Source organism: Ranitomeya variabilis, chromosome 2 (assembly GCF_051348905.1).
Source record: "Ranitomeya variabilis isolate aRanVar5 chromosome 2, aRanVar5.hap1, whole genome shotgun sequence".
NCBI lineage: Eukaryota > Metazoa > Chordata > Amphibia > Anura > Dendrobatidae > Ranitomeya > Ranitomeya variabilis.
The window spans coordinates 215,194,443-215,212,569 of record NC_135233.1 but is presented as its reverse complement, the minus strand read 5'-3'; positions in this window follow the sequence as shown (position 1 = coordinate 215,212,569).

Below are 18,127 nucleotides of genomic sequence, written 5' to 3'. Positions count from 1 at the left end.
TTTATATCTGTTACTGGTACCCAAGTTTTGTGGTTCAAAAATACGCTCTGTATTTAGTGACTAGGCCTGTTGCCAGATTTGTGCACGCCATATCTAATAGTTAAAGAAATAAAGGGTATTTGATGTGAAGAAATACCACAAATATAAACACAGTTTTATATCTGTTACTGGTACCCAAGTTTTGTGGTTCAAAAATACGCTCTGTATTTAGTGACTAGGCCTGTTGCCAGATTTGTGCACGCCATATCTAATAGTTAAAGAAATAAAGGGTATTTGATGTGAAGAAATACCACAAATATAAACACAGTTTTATATCTGTTACTGGTACCCAAGTTTTGTGGTCCAAAAATAAGCTCTGTATTTAGTGACTAGGCCTGTGGCCAGTTTTGTGCACGCCATATCTAATAGTTACATAAAGAAGTGGTATTTGATCTGAAGAAATACCACAAATATAAAACACAGTTTTATATCTGTTACTGATACACATCACTTTGCTGTAAACCAAGGTTTGGTTGCATAAAATACGCTCTTTACCGAATAGTCCTTTTTGCAACACGCAATATATCCTCTGTTTGGACAAATAGAGTGTATTTCACCTTCATAACTAGCTTTTCTAGCATAACCTTTACAATGGTGAACCCCAGGGGTAAGGGACGAGGACGTGGTCGTGGGCGTCAAAGTGAGGTTGCAGGCAGAGGCCGTAGTCCTGGGCAGGGTGACACAGTACCTGCTTCTGATGGAGCACTGGAACGCCGCAGAGTACCCTTTTCTAGCTTCCTGTCCCAATTTACAGTGTCACGTGGCACACCCCTATTGGATCCCCAGCAGTGCAAACAGGTGATCAACTGGATAGCGGATAATGCATCCAGTAGTTTATCCACCGCCCAGTCTTCCACGCAGTCCACCAACGCTAGCCAAGGGAGTGGACCTCAGGATCTTTCAGCTCAACCTCCTCCCGCCCAGCCTGGCCCCTCCTTGGAAATTAGTGATTCAAATCCTGCATACTCCCAGGAACTGTTTTCCCAACCCTTCCTAGATTCACAAAGCACTGCTGAGCAGCAACCTGACCAGTGGGTCTGTCCCGATGCCCAAAATAGAGAGCTTTCCCAGTCTGTGGGTGATGAAAGTGGGGATTTACAAATAGTCTGTGGAGAGGTGTCTGAGGATGAGACACGGGTGTCAGACAGTGAGGTGCTTGTCAGTGCAGTAATTCCCAGGGGGGAGCAGGCTGATGAATGGGAGGAGGAGGAGCCGGTGGATGATGAGGTGACTGACCCCAGCTGGGTTGTTAGGCCTAGTCAAGAGAGTGCTTCGGAGGGGGAGGCAAGTGTAACATCAGAAAACGTTGCAAGAGGTAGACGTGCGACCAGAGGGAGAGGCAGGGCCAGAGTAATTTCATCAGACAGAGGTTCAACAAGTGAACCAGTTTGGTCGAGGCCTCGGTGTTCTAAAGTCTGGAGCTTCTATAAAGAAAGTGAGGAGGACCGACGGACTGTGTTGTGCAACCTGTGCCACACCAAGCTCAGTAGGGGAGCCACCACTAGCAACCTAAGCACTACCAGCATGCGCAGGCATATGAGTGCTAAACACCCAACTCATTGGAATCAAGGCCGTTCACCTCCTTCTGGTCGCACCGCTGCTCCTTCCCCTGTGTCACATGCTGGCTCTGCCAGTAACTCCCCAGCCCAGGAGCCCGGCACCAGCGACTCCCGCCATGCAACCACCCCTGCACCTTCACCATCCCCCCCACAATCCACCAATGTGTCCCAGCGCAGTGTTCAGCTGTCTTTGCATGAAACATTTGAGCGCAAGCGCAAATATGCCTCCACCCACCCACATGCACAGGCCTTAAATGTCCACGTCTCCAAACTCCTGAGTTTGGAGATGCTGCCCTACAGGCTGGTGGAGACGGAGGCATTCCGCAACCTGATGGCGGTGGCTGCCCCTCGCTACTCCGTCCCAAGCCGCCACTATTTTTCTCGATGTGCCGTCCCAGCACTACACCAGCACGTGTCTCAGAACATCAACCGTGCCCTGACCAACGCGGTTACAGAAAAGGTCCACTTAACCACGGACACGTGGACCAGTGCTGGGGGGCAGGGACACTATATCTCCCTGACGGCACATTGGATTAATTTGGTTGAGGCTGGGACAGAGTCTGAACCGGGGTCAGCTCATGTGTTGCCCACACCCAGGATTGCGGGGCCTACCTCGGTGACTGTTTCCCAGGATTACTATACTTCTCCCCCCTCCTCCTCCTCCTCCTCCTCCTCCACAAACACCACTTGTAAATTTCCATCCGTGGACACGCCACCTTCAGTCGGCAGCTGCAGTCGCAGCAGGACCGCAGTGGGCAAGCGCCAGCAGGCGGTGCTAAAACTGCTGAGCTTAGGTGACAAGAGGCACACTGCCCAGGAGCTGTTACAGGGCATGACGGCTCAGACGGATCTTTGGCTGGCGCCGCTGAACCTGAAAGCAGGCATGGTCGTGTGTGACAACGGGCGTAATCTGGTGGCGGCTCTGCAACTGGGCAGACTCACACACGTTCCATGCCTTGCCCACGTGTTTAATCTGGTGGTTCAGCGGTTCCTCAAGACCTACCCCAATCTGTCAGATTTGCTCACCAAGGTGAGACGCATCTGTGCCCATTTCCGAAAATCCACCACTGATGCTGCCACCCTGAGGGCAGTGCAACGGCGCTTACAACTGCCAGCTCACCGACTGTTGTGCGACGTGCCAACGAGATGGAATTCCACCCTACACATGTTAAACAGGGTTTACCAGCAGCGCAGAGCCATTGTAGACTGTCAGATGACCACTTCCACCAGAACCGGTAGTCAAGTTAGTCAGCTTCCTCAAATCTACAATGAGGAGTGGACGTGGATGTCTGATATATCTAAGGTGTTAAGCCACTTTGACGAGTCAACACTGATGGTCAGCGGGGATGACGCCATAATCAGCGTCACCATCCCGCTGCTTTGTCTGCTGAAAAAATCATTGCTCAGCATGAAGTCTGAGGCGCATCGATTGTCACAGGAGATGGGGGAAGAAGAGTTGACTGAGAGCCAGAACACCAGCCAGTCTGTTTCTCAGAGTGTAACTGAGGAGGGGGAGGAGGAAGATGAGGATGAAGAGGAGGAGACTGTGGGCGAGACTGAAGACGGTACCCATTCCCTCTTCTCAGTTCAGCGTGTTTGGGCTGAGGAGGAGGAGTTGGAGGAGGAGGAGGAAATGGAGAGTCGGCCTGTTGCGGAGGGGGAATTCTTACGTGTTGGGACTCTGGCGCACATGGCTGACTTCATGTTAGGCTGCCTTTCCCGTGACCCTCGCGTGAGAAAAATATTTTCCACCAGCGATTACTGGGTGTTCACCCTCTTGGACCCCCGGTACAAGCACAACTTTTCCACTCTAATTCCTATAGAGGAAAGGAGTATGAGACTGCATCAATACCAACTGGCCCTGGTGCACAAGCTGAAAATAGCCTTCCCATCTGACACCGCTAGCGGCAGAGGACGTGGTTCTGAGGGCCAACAAGCGAGGGAGAGGAGGGGAGCAGGCAGCTTGTCAAGCGCTGGCAGAGGATCAATCTCCAAGGCCTTTGCCAGTTTTATGTCACCCATGCAAGAGTATGCCACCAATCCACAGTCTAGACAGAGTAGAGGCAAGATTTACAGAAAGATGGTGAAGGACTACCTAGGTGACCATACCAACGTCCTGCATGATCACTCTGCTCCATACAACTACTGGGTTTCAAAGCTGGACACGTGGCCAGAACTGGCACTGTACGCCTTGGAGGTGCTGGCTTGCCCTGCCGCTAGCGTGTTGTCAGAGCGGGTCTTCAGTGCAGCTGGTGGCATCATCACCGATAAGCGTACACGCCTGTCAACTGACAGCGCTGACAGGCTGACGCTTATCAAGATGAATAAAGCATGGATTTCTACAGATTTCCACTCGCCACCGTGTTAAAGCAGCTCAAACTGAAGTCTGTCATGTCACCGTGCCACTCTCCGTGCTGACGCTGCTGACGCCTCCACATGCTGGGTCTTCGCTACCTCCAAACTATGTAATTGTGCCACTCTGTGGCCTCAATGTGTAAGGAATGATGCTGCTGCCGCCTCCTCAAGGGTCCGTCACTGTGCCACTCTCCGTGCTGACGCCTCCACATGCTGGGTCTTCACTACCTCCAAACTATGTAAATGTGCCACTCTGTGGCCTCAATGTGAAAGGAATGATGCTGCTGCCGCCTCCTCAAGGGTCCGTCACCGTGCCACTCTCCGTGCTGACGCCTCCACATGCTGGGTCTTCGCTACCTCCAAACTATGTAATTGTGCCACTCTGTGGCCTCAATGTGTAAGGATTAAGGAATGATGCTGCTGCCGCCTCCTCAAGGGTCCGTCACCGTGCCACTCTCCGTGCTGACGCCTCCACATGCTGGGTCTTCGCTACCTCCAAACTATGTAATTGTGCCACTCTGTGGCCTCAATGTGTAAGGAATGATGCTGCTGCCGCCTCCTCAAGGGTCCGTCACTGTGCCGCTCTCCGGCCTGATGCTGCCTCCGCATGCCATGCCCATAGCTGCCATGCTGTGTCAGGCTCAATTTCGGTGTGTTTCACCTGCTACCTCATCAAAGTGGGTCACTCTGTCACCACAAAGCTGTTGGCCATAATTTGGCGTAATGGTGCATTTGGGCAGCCTCAGAGGCAACTATGCATGCTGCCCCTGCTGTTTCCTGTCCATTCCAGTGTTGTTTCCATCATTTTCTGAGCTTCCCAGGTTTTTAGGCGACCTTCCCTGTGCAGAGCTTTGGTCCCGCTGAAAAATGTTCGAGTCTCCCATTGACTACAATGGGGTTCGTTATTCGAAACGAACACTCGAACATCGGGAGATGTTCGACTCGAACAACGAGCACCCGAACATTTTAGTGTTCGCTCATCACTAGCAGTCAGCCATTCCATTATTTGAAGGGTCCCTTTTGTTCCCTTTTCCTTGGGGTGAAGGTGGCCGCCACCTTAAGTTCTGCAGCTGTTTACTAACCTGCAGTCAGTCCAGTCTTAGCTGCTCTATTTCTTTCAGTTACGCCACGCAATACCCCAGGAGCATCCAGATATTCCCAAGACTCTCTGCAGCGCCCCAGAGTCCTGGTCGTTGCAGTACTGTGGCTCCGCCGCTAAGGGGGGCTATGGTACGTCTGATGGCACTGAAGGAGTTCATCTGACCAGGTATCACATACACCAATACATTTCACAGTCTGGCCTCCAGGGGGAGCTAAGGGTTCTATTCATTAGGCCACTCCTCACAGTCTGGTAAAACTGGGGGTTAGGCAGGAAGTTAGGGAGAACGCTGACTGGGTTGGAACCAGGCAACACCTTGTGGCAGAGGGTGTTGTAGGGGAAGATTCGGTAGGGTCCCTGTCAGGGGTGGAATCCTGACAGAGGCCTGGCAATCAGAGAGAAAGCTACGGGACCGCGCCTGCACTTCATAGCGGCGGTGCCCTAAGAAAGGACAAGAAGCGAGATTTATTGTGCTGAGTGAGAAACGAGATCAACGCAACAGGGAGAAATACCAGTAGGAGTCGTGCTGTTAGACCGAGGCAACATCCTACTGAGGCGTAACTAACCGGCGGCCGGAACGCCGAGGAAGTACAGAGCTCTAAGCATTACTTCAAACCAACGGCAGGACAGAGAGCTATAGGCTGGCTGTCTCACCTACATCACCTACGCAGACATAGGGGGCAACTTGTGGAGAGGGGCGACTCTAGGGTCCCGGAAGAGCTCCGAGCCTTCCCGTCATACGGGTGCATCCTACCATAAGATCTGGGGGACGAGATTAAGAAGAACATCAGAATCGAGTTGTGAGGGAACACGAGAAACAGACACAACAGTTGTGGGGACTATCCCGTAAGCACAGCAGGGGAGGACCACAACACAACACAACGCTAGAAGGAAGGCACAGATTTCCACCTGCGAAGGGAACTCTGGAGGTGCCATCGGACCGGCCGGACTTGCGCAGCCCGGCTAACCGTATTCCGGACTGAGGACCCAGAAGCCTTCAGTAAAGAGGGAAAGAGACTGCAACCTGGTGTCCTCGTTATTTACTGCACCGCACCACCACCACCATCCACATCTATTACTGTACGCCCCTCAGCAGGGTCACGGACCGGGTCTAGCCACCGTGACAACCCCAGAGCAGAGACTCAGAGGCCCGGTACCGGGTACCCCTCGGCCCTGCGGCAGTGGGGGCGCTACATCTCCATGGACCTGACAACAAGGAATGGAACCATCCCATCTTCACCCACGACCTGGGCCTCGTCATCAGTCGGAATCCTCAGTCTCTTCACACCGGATCTATTCACCATCTCCTACATCACTTTCACAAATCTACCGATGACCTTCCCCACCAGATTTCTGGGTACTTGCACTAGGTCTTCCACCAAGCCCAGCCGACTTTGAGCTTTCCTTGTACACTCCAGAAGTTGAGCGGCTTCCTCATTCCTCAACAGGATCATCCGTTTTGTGTTGAGGCATTGTAGGTGCATATCCCTCAGGATAGCCACCCGCTTCACTGTGACTTCCTTAGTTGACAGTGTCACCAACTGTTTCATCTCCGGTGCCAGTGCACACTACATGCTTCTACTGCCTTTTTAAAGGCCTCATGCACACCCTCACTGGTACATGCATCCCACACGTCCTCAGGTATCTCTATCACGCACTTGAAGAGTGAGGTCTCCCTTTCTTCACGGACGGACGGCTCCCGTTTTGCCTCGGACATTTCCATCAAGACCTCTTCCACGACCGGGTTACTGTCTTGTTCTCCTTTTAGTGCCAACTCTTCCTCTACTTTATCTTTTGCATGAGCCTTCACCAAGTAGGCATTGGCAGCTTCACCTCGTTACCACTCTGGCACTGCTGCGGTAAGTCTGCGTCCACCACCTCTTTCACATGACCGCTCACGCAGGAAGAAGGTGCTGCGCCGGGAGTCGGGACAGAGCCAGAGGGATGTCGGCGCAACGTGGGAAAGGTGGGTATAGGGGACGGGGGGATGAAGGACGACAGTAAGCGACGCCATGCAAGATGGGAGTGGGGGGGTTGAGAGATCAGCCATGCATACGGGGGGGAATATGAGCCATGCATACAGGGGGGGAATATGAGCCATGCATACAGGGGGGGAATATGAGCCATGCATACAGGGGGGGAATATGAGCCATGCATAGGGGGGGAATATGAGCCATGCAAACAGGGGGGAATATGATCCATGCATACAGGGGGGAATATGAGCCATGAATACAGGAGGGGGAATATGAGCCATGCATACAGGGGGGAATATGAGCCATGCATACAGAAGGGGGAATATGAGCCATGCATACAGGGGGGAATATGAGCCATGCATACAGGGGGAATATATGAGCCATGCATACAGAGGGGAATGTGAGCCATGCATACAGGGGGAATATATGAGCCATGCATACAGGGGGGAATGTGAGCCATGCATACAGGGGGGGAATATGAGCCATGCATAGGGGGGAATATGAGCCATGCATACAGGGGGGAATATGAGCCATGCATACAGGAGGGGGAATATGAGCCATGCATACAGGGGGGGAATATGAGCCATGCATACATGGGGAATATATGAGCCATGCATACAGGGGGAATATATGAGCCATGCATACGGGGGGGGAATATGAGCCATGCATACAGAGGGGGAATATGAGCCATGCATAGGGGGGATATGAGCCATGCATACAGGGGGGGAATATGAGCCATGCATACAGGAGGGGGAATATGAGCCATGCATACAGGGGGAATATATGAGCCATGCATACAGGGGGGAATGTGAGCCATGCATACAGGGGGAATATATGAGCCATGCATACAGGGGGGAATGTGAGCCATGCATTCAGGGGGAATATATGAGCCATGCATACAGGGGGGAATATGAGCCATGCATACAGGGGGAATATGAGCCATGCATACAGGGGGGGAATATGAGCCATGCATACAGGGGGGAAATATGAGCCATGCATACAGGGGGGGAATATGAGCCATGCATACAGGGCGGAATATGAGCCATGCATACAGGGGGGATTATGAGCCATGCATACAGGAGGGGGGGAATATGAGCCATGCATACAGGGGGGAATATGAGCCATGCATACAGGGGGAATATGAGCCATACATACAGGGGGGGAATATGAGCCATGCATACAGGGAGGAATATGAGCCATGCATACAGGGGGAAATATGAGCCATGCATAAAGGAGGGGGGGGGAGTATGAGCCATGCATACAGGGGGGGATATGAGCCACGCATACAGGGGGGGAATATGAGCCATGCATACAGGGGGGGAATATGAGCCATGCATACAGGAGGGGGGCTATGAGCCATGCATATGGGATGGGAGGGAGATGAGCCATGCATACAGGAGGGGGGGTCATTATACAGTATGGAGCATCATGTGTGGCCATTATACAGTATTGAGCATCATGTGGGATCATTATACAGTATGGAGAACTGTGTGTGGCCATTATACAGTATTGAGCATCATGTGTGGCCGTTATACAGTATGGAGCATCATGTGTGGCCGTTATACAGTATGGAGCATCATGTGTGGCCATTATACAGTATTGAGCATCATGTGAGATGATTATACAGTATGGAGAACTGTTTGCGGCCATTATACAGTATGGAGCATCATGTGTGGCCATTATATAGTATTGAGCATCATGTGTGGCCATTATACAGTATGGAGCACTGTGTGGCCATATTTTTTTTTGTTTATAATTATTGTATATGAAACAGCGTGATCAGCAGTGCTAAATGGCTTTGGTTGGGACGTGGATATGGGTGTGACTAGTTGTGAAATGGGTGTGGTCAGAGGCGTGGCCTAAAATTTGCCGCGGCGCACTACGCGCGCCGCAAACTTTATACCTCCTTCCCTTCATCAAAAGTTGGGGGTATGGTACCGCATTTGCCAGATCACGGCAAGTGCCATAAATCCCATAGGGAATGAATGAGGCCGAACGCAGTGTTGCTGTAAGTGATCCGTTACGCGGCAGATGCAGAAAAACTGCCCAATCTGCTGCAAAAGGCGACTTTCACATCAGTGATTCTTGCCAGCGATTCTTGCCAAAGTCACTGCCGATAGTGTCATACTCACCAAAGGGGGAGGCAGCACTAAAAGTGCCTAGGGCAGCAGAAACTCTAAATACGGCCCTGGCCACATCGACAGGTGACCTCTGCGCTCAGACACCTCTTTCTCCAAGGCACCCACTCGGCACTCAGCAGCCTGTCTCCGAAGCTCCTCTTGCTTCAAACGGGCTTCTAATGTCTCCTTTATCCTTTTTAACTTGCTTCTCCCATCCTCTGGATTGGTTAAGCATCCATCACTCGAGGACGTATCTGCTTCAGGACCTACTCCTTTGGTTGCCTCCTCCACTTCTGCACCCACGGACTCAGACCTGTCATTGTCAGCTCTCTCTTGGGTATCTAAGTACCCCAGCTCTTCCGCATCAGGTTCTCTGGAGCCTTCACCATACTCCGCTGTTTCACCCCTCTCTGTCACAGTAGACATGGGTCTACAACAGGTCAGTTCCTCATGACATCTGTGGATTCTCACTACACTAGCGCTATCCAGGTTTTCTTCTCCTTTAGCACCATCAACTGGTTGGTCATCTGACTCCACCCTAGTGGTTGCTAGGGGCAACGACACTTCACCTTCCTTCCCGATCTCTTCAGTGTCTGAAAGAGAACTCATATAGGAGTTAGAAGTACATGACCTTCTATTATCAGCAAGAGTCACTTTAACAACTTCTTTGTGGCCTTGCTCCTCCGGCGACGGGAGGTCTTGCCCTTCTTTTGGGGCTCTTCTTTACTGTACTCCCTTACTTTCTCAGTCAGTCACCCCCGGAGTCTGTCACATCCCACAGTATGGTGAACCCTCAAGTCACTCTCTAACCGGGTGTCAGCTCCACTCTGTTTATCTACCACATCAGCATCAGCCATACTGTTGTACATTTCAGGGGACCTCAGGTCAGAAAGTTGGGCAGATGCATCTTTTCCTCTGGTCACCCGTATATCCGACCAATCAGTTTTGGGAGGTGCTACTGCAACCGTCATGTCACTAAGCTGGGCCCGTCCACCATTTTCCTTAGTCAGGCCTACCTTAGGACAGTCAACACTAGGGGGCGCATTCTCCACATTACTACCTCCCATACACATTTCTACCGAGACTTTCCCTTTTATCCACCAATCCCATAGGGCGTCCAAGTCCCGCCCTATTACCATAGTATACTGTAAGTCTGGGACTACATCACTTCGTGGTACGTGGACCCCTCAGTCGCGTCAATGTAGAGGTATATTGTCAAACGTCCTTTAACGTCCCCACCGGAGCCATTTACTCTCGACTCTGGTCCAGGCAACACAGAACATTCAGGAGGGATCCTCAGCAAAAAAACTCTACTCCCCGGGTCTATCAGCCCCATCACACTTTCCCCATCTAGCCAGAAGGAACAGTGTTGTGACTCCTTATTGGCCGAGCAATCCACTGTTTAGCATGGACCTGCATAGCACAATTGCCCCTGGTAATAGTTTGTCTGTGGCACCCCTTCGGGATGCTCTGCCCTTTTTGGGAAACTACCATTCCCCGGGACTCCACCCCTTTTTGGGCAACTATCTCTGTTTAGTCACAATTTTTTATCCATGTATATTTTATTCTTTATAGATTTTATTGTGTAAATCTTTTTAATTTGTACAATTATCTGTAATTTTTTGGTCTTGCTGTTGTCTGATGTTTTACAAATGTATGTTGTTTGAACAGATTATCATGTTATGTAACCTTTCACACCTGTTTATTTCACGCCCACTTCTCAAACTAGTTACATCAATCATTTATCCTACTGGTGTGTTTTCCGGTTTAGGGCTATTTAAGTGGGATACATGGGTTATTTGGAATGTCATGATTAAGGGAGCTTGGTCTCCAGAAACGCGTTGAGATTCTTATCCATATGGTTTGTGATGAAGTTTGTATCCTCCATGTTCAAGTTTGTGAATAAAGTAAACTTTTTTTCACGGATTCGGAGAAGCTGGACATTTTCTTCTTTTGGATTCTACATGCCTGGACACAGCGGGTCAGAGCGCCCGAACTTTAGCTTATGCATCACGGGTGAGCTGGTTTATATTCCTTCTTTCATAGCACAATTGCCCCTGGTAATAGTTTGTCTGTGGCACCCCTTCGGGATGCTCCGCCCCTTTTGGAAAACTACCATTCCCCGGGACTCCACCCCCTTTTGGGCAACTATCTCTGTTCGGGTCACTGCCCCCTTTTGGTATTCCACCCTTTTTGGGCAACTGTCCCTCTTTGGGTTACTGCCCCTTTTTGGGACTCCACGCCTTTTTGGGCCATTATCCCTGTTTGGGTTACCACCCTTTTTAGGGACACCACCCCTTCCCTGGGGTACACCCCGTGTACTCCCCAAGGAACTCTCAGGCCCCAGTTCGCACAGTACACAAAAAAAATGTCTCTTTGGGTCAGCACTGGCCCTTTGAGTCTGCACGATCTGGACCAATGTCCTCTCACAACACCTCACCAGCTCCTGCTGGCACTACCACAGCTCCTGCTGCAGTCACAAACCGCCGGCACCTCCAGCTGCCGATCACAAGCCGCTGCTGCTGCCACTGCAGCTCCGGATGCTGCAGAATTTCTTGCCGCACCTGCAGCTCCTCTTCATAAGGCTCTGCACCGCAGACTTCGTGGACTCGCCGATCCACAGCAAATCTTCGTAACCCTGCCGAGTTACAGCCAGACGCTTTTCAATCTTCGTGGACCCGCCGATCCACAGCAAAACTTTGTAACCCCGCTGAGTTATAGCAATCTTCGTAACAACGCCGAGTTACAGCTATCACGTCCACACGTGCTTCCTGGACCATTGCCCGCAGTCTAGCACCATATGTGAGATAGCGCTTACCGCTAGGGTTGAGCGACTTTTATTTTTATAGGATCGGGTCGGGTTTCACGAAACCCGACTTTCTCAAAAGTCGTGTCGAGCGAAATCGGCCGATCCTATCAAAAAGTCGGGGTCGGGGTCGGCCGAAACACGAAACCCAATGCAATGCAATGGGATACTATGGTTCCCAGGGTCTGAAGGAGAGGAAACTCTCCTTCAGGCCCTGGGATCCATATTAATGTGTAAAATAAAGAATTAAAATAAAAAATATTGATATACTCACCCGTCCGGAGGCCCCTGGACATCACCGCTGGTAATCGGCAGCCTTCTTTGCTTAAAATGAGCGCGTTCAGGGCCTTCCATGACGTCACGGCTTCTGATTGGTCGCGTGCCGCTCATGTGACCGCCACGCGACCAATCACAAGCCGTGACGTAATTCTCAGGTCCTAAATTCCTAATTCTAGGAATTTAAGACCTGAGAATTACGTCACCGCTTGTGATTGGTCGCGTGGCAGTGACATGGGCGGCCGCGACCAATCACAAGCCGTGACGTCATCTAAGGCCCTGAACGCGCTCATTCTTAGGAAGGAAGGCTGCCGGAAAGAAGCCGAGGGTGAGTATATTCCTATTAGGTATATACTCACCCTCGGACGTGCCCTGCTTCTTTCCGGCAGCCTTCCTTCTTAAGAATGAGTGCGTGAAGGGCCTTAGATGACGTCACGGCTTGTGATTGGTCGCGGCCGCCCATGTGACCGCTCACGCGACCAATCACAAGCCGTGACGTAATTCTCAGGTCCTAAATTCCTAGAATGAGGAATTTAGGACCTGAGAATTACGTCACGGCTTGTGATTGGTCGCGTGGCGGTCACATGAGTGGCACGCGACCAATCAGAAGCCGTGACGTCATGGAAGGCCGTAAACGCGCTCATTTTAAGCAAAGAAGACTGCCGGTTACCAGCGGCGATGTCCAGGGGCCTCCGGAGAGGTGAGTATATCAATATTTTTTATTTTAATTCTTTATTTTACACTTAAATGTGGATTCCGATACCGATTTCCGATATCGCAAACATATCGGAACTTGGTATCGGAATTCCGATACCAGATTCAGAAGATCGCCGACCTCATGGCCGACCCCACACAGGGGTCGGGTCAGGTTTCATGAAACCCGACTTTGCCAAAAGTCGGCGACTTCTGAAAATGGCCGACCCGTTTCGCTCAACCCTACTTACCGCATGTGTTGGGGGACACTCACTTGGCAACGGGATACACTCTCACAGGCACAGTTTTTCACTTAAACAGTCTATCCGGTTTATTTTGTGCAGCATAAACCGGGTAATGCACAGTTCATTATTTACATTTTATACGACTTCAACTCAGTCAGTAAACATGCCGGACATCTCACTTCGCCCAGTTACCATGGGTGACCGTATGCCGAACAGTTCATCAATATCCATGGAACACAACAAGCACCAACAGTCTGTTCCACTGGCAGATACTTCTCGGCCGTTATGATGGCCCCCTTCCCGGGTGTTACCTTTCTGTAGCTCCTGCTCCACACGCTGACCTCCTGTCAGTCCTCTCTCCTTCAGGGAAACTAACGAACTGGGATCACTAACTTGCCTGGAAGGCACACATCAGTTAGTCCAGATCCTCAGATGGGCTGTAGCTCCCCCAGTGCAGTGCCATCACAGATTCTGCATACATGCCTTCCCATGTGCTCTTCAGGAAGTCCTACTCCCAGGACTTCCAACACAGGTTGTGCTTTTCAGGAATTCCTACTCCCAGGACTTCCAACACAGGCCTCTCAGTGCACTATTCAGGGATCCGATCCTAGTCCCAGGATCTCCCAACACACAAGTCTTCAGATCCACAGCCTCTGAGTGCGCTATTCAGGGATCAGGTCCACACACAGGACTTCCCAACACACAAGCTGTCCAGGATCTACACACTCTCCATTACAGAGACTATTACCGAGAGCACAGAGACCACACCATGGTCACATTATGTAGTTGTATCTACTCCCATAGATGGGAGGTGAGTGTGGCTAGTTCGACCCGCCCAGCTCTCAAACTAGCCCTGCAATCCTCCCTAATAAACTATACAAACACTTGTGGGCTACATGTCCCAGAACAACAACATTACTTCAGGCTTGCAGCACAGACTCCCTCTGCGACACATATCGGCCATTTACAATCCTGCCAGACATTGTTTCACCATTATAACCACAGATCTGCCTCCATGCATATCCTGAGGAGCACACACAAAGCCCACTAGCTGCTGCAGGTGTCACTGCATTATGCCAAGATCCAAAGAAATTCTGGAACAAATGAGAAACAAATTAATTGAGTTCTATCCGTATGGAAAAGGTTATAATGCCATTACTAAAGCTTTGAGACTCTAGTGAGAGCCATTATCCACAAATGGTGAAAACATGGAACAGTGGTGAACCTTTCCAGGAGTGGCTGAACGACCAAAATTACTTCAAAAGCGCAGTGACGACTCATCCAAGAGGTCACAAGAGACACCACAACAACATCCAAAAGAACTGCAGTCCCCACTTGCCTCAAATAAGGTCCGTGTTCATGACTCCACCATAAGAAAGAGAATGGGCAAAAATGGCATGCATGGCAGAGTTCCAAGATGAAAACCACTACTGACCAATAAGAACATAAAGGCTCATCTCGGTTTTGCCAGAAACCATCTTGATGATCCCCAAGACTTTTAGGAGACTGATGAGACAAAAGTTTACCTTTTTGGAAGGTGTATGTCCCTCTCCATCTGGCATAGAAGTTGTCATGGTTAGGACATGATTAATATCCTGCTCTCTCAGGGTTAATGTTGTTGGCTTCTCTTTCAAGATGGGAGGGGTATTTATACTCACTCCAAACTGGGTTTCACTATCAGCTATATGTTCTGCTTTAGTCTGTGTGCTTGACCCCTGGAGTGTATGCTTGGTTTGCATTGTGTTTCCCTTGCTCTCCGTGCATTACTCTGTTTGTTCTTCTGGATTACTTACCTCTGGCTTAACTTATGACAATCCCCTTTCTCTCCCCTTTGGTACTTCGTGATCTCCTGGCTCCAATCTTTGCTTGTTGGACAACTTTCTTGTGTTTATCCCTTCTCTGCACCTTGGCGTCTGGTTCCGCTCCTGACCACTTCCCACTCTGTCACATGTTTCAGGTCCTGTAGGTTACCAAGTTAGTAACCCAGTGTTTAGCTCAGCTTCCTTGCTGCTGTGTGCAGCTCTCCCCGCAGCAATAATACCGGGAGCCGTGACATTATAGCTGACTTTACAGTCTTTTCTCTGGTGGGGGGGGGTGTTAGTATGCCATGGATCCGGTACAGGCTCTCACGGGGCAGATTAATGAACTCTCCCAGCTTGTGCAGAAGCTTTCCATAGAGCAGCAAGCCCTGGTTCACTCGCACCAACAGGTGCAGAGACATGTGGCAGATGCTTTACAGATGTCTGCTCCGTTGGTGTTCCGGGAGGGGGGCCCCACTGATGTATCCCTAGCAGACTCTGAACCACCGGTAAAGTTACCCTACAGTTTTTCCAGAGATAAAAAATTGTTTAGGGTCTTAAAGAACAACTTGCATACCTCCTTAGAGTTGCATCTCTGGGCCTCTGGAAATGAAAGGCAGAGGGTGGAGGTAGTAATGTCCTTGTTAAGGGTCGCTCCACAGGTATGGACTTTCTCGCTCTCTTCCTCTGCTCCTGAACGCATGTCTGTGAACCTGTTCTTTGAGGCTCTGGGGCACATTTATGATGAGCCTGATAGAGTGCGTCTGGCAGAGGATATGGTGATGAGTGTGACACAGGGGAGGCACTCCGCTGAATGGTTCTGCTCAGAGTTTAGGCATTGGGCAGCCGAAGTTTCTTGGAAAGATGCAGCCCTGAGGGGGTTGTTCTGGAAGGGTTTGTCTAACCATCTGAAGGACGCTCTGGCACTTCATCCTCCTCCTGATACCCTGGAGGATGCCATGACTCAGGTGGTCCGAATGGACCGGAGACTCCATGCTAGAGGAGTGATGCAACAAGGGACTTCCTTGTACTCCAAATTGTGTGACGCTGCGCCTGTATCTGAGCCCATGGAGATTGGGTCAGACTCGGTTATGGAGAAAGAGAGAAGGCACCGTAGAGACAGCCAACTATGCTTTTACTTTGGAGCCTCTGGATATTGCAAAAGAAACTGCCAATCCTGCCCTTCTTCTGTGAAACCGTGAGAGAAACGACCGAGTCTGGGCGACAATCGAGGAGGTTGTCCAGACTCCCAGGTACATTTTTTTCTCGCTTGCAAAAATGTGCTTCAAGTGGAATTGGAACTTGCTGTGTTATGACCCCAATGGCGAGGGTCTCAGAGGAACGTGGAAGTCTGCAGAATACAAAAATCCAGCTCATAGGGCAGTGGTAACTGGGTTGACCATATATCTACTCCTAACGCCAACACTAGAAGTAGCCGGGGATCATTCCTACGTTGATTCTAGATGACACGCGCCAGCCGGAGAATCTAGCTACCCCTAGTAGAGGAAAACAAAGACCTTTCTTGCCTCCAGAGAAGGGGACCCCAAAGCTGGATAGAAGCCCCCCACAAATAATGACGGTGAGGTAAGAGGAAATGACAAACACAGAAATGAACCAGGTTTAGCACAGAGAGGCCCGCTTACTAATAGCAGAATAAAGAAAGGTAACTTATATGGTCAACAAAAACCCTATCAAAATCCACACTGGAAATTCAAGAACCCCCGAACCGTCTAACGGTCCGGGGGGAGAACACCAGCCCCCCTAGAGCTTCCAGCAAAGGTCAGGATATAGATTAGGAACAAGCTGGACAAAAATACAAAACCAAAACAAATAGCAAAAAGCAAAAGGCAGACTTAGCTGATATAACTGGAACCAGGATCAGTAGACAAGAGCACAGCAGACTAGCTCTGATAACTACGTTGCCAGGCATAGAACTGAAGGTCCAGGGAGCTTATATAGCAACACCCCTAACTAACGACCCAGGTGCGGATAAAAGGAATGACAGAAAAACCAGAGTCAAAAAACTAGTAACCACTAGAGGGAGCAAAAAGCAAATTCACAACAGTACCCCCCCCTTAGTGAGGGGTCACCGAACCCTCACCACGACCACCAGGGCGATCAGGATGAGCGGCATGAAAGGCACGAACTAAATCGGCCGCATGAACATCAGAGGCGACCACCCAGGAATTATCCTCCTGACCATAGCCCTTCCACTTGACCAGGTACTGAAGCCTCCGCCTGGAGAGGCGAGAATCCAAGATCTTCTCCACCACGTACTCCAACTCGCCCTCAACCAACACCGGAGCAGGAGGCTCAGCAGAAGGAACTACAGGCACAATGTACCGCCGCAACAAGGACCTATGAAATACATTGTGAATAGCAAACGACACAGGAAGATCCAGACGAAAAGATACAGGATTAAGGATTTCCAATATCTTGTAAGGCCCAATAAAACGAGGTTTAAATTTGGGAGAGGAGACCTTCATAGGAACAAAGCGGGAAGAAAGCCATACCAAATCCCCAACGCGTAGTCGGGGACCCACACCGCGGCGGCGGTTGGCAAAGCGCTGAGCCTTCTCCTGTGACATCTTCAAGTTGTCCACCACATGATTCCAGATCTGCTGCAACCTATCCACCACAGAATCCACCCCAGGACAGTCAGAAGGCTCCACATGACCCGAAGAAAAACGAGGATGGAAACCAGAGTTGCAGAAAAAAGGCGAAACCAAGGTGGCGGAACTAGCCCGATTATTAAGGGCAAACTCAGCCAACGGCAAGAATGTCACCCAATCGTCCTGATCAGCAGAGACAAAACACCTCAAATAAGCCTCCAAAGTCTGATTAGTTCGCTCCGTCTGTCCATTAGTCTGAGGATGGAAAGCAGACGAAAACGACAAATCAATGCCCATCCTACTACAAAAGGATCGCCAGAACCTGGAAACGAACTGGGATCCTCTGTCTGACACAATATTCTCAGGGATGCCGTGCAAACGAACCACGTTCTGAAAAAACACAGGAACCAGATCGGAAGAGGAAGGCAGCTTAGGCAAAGGAACCAAATGGACCATCTTGGAAAAGCGATCACATATCACCCAGATGACAGACATGCCCTGAGATAGCGGAAGATCAGAAATGAAATCCATGGAGATATGTGTCCAAGGTC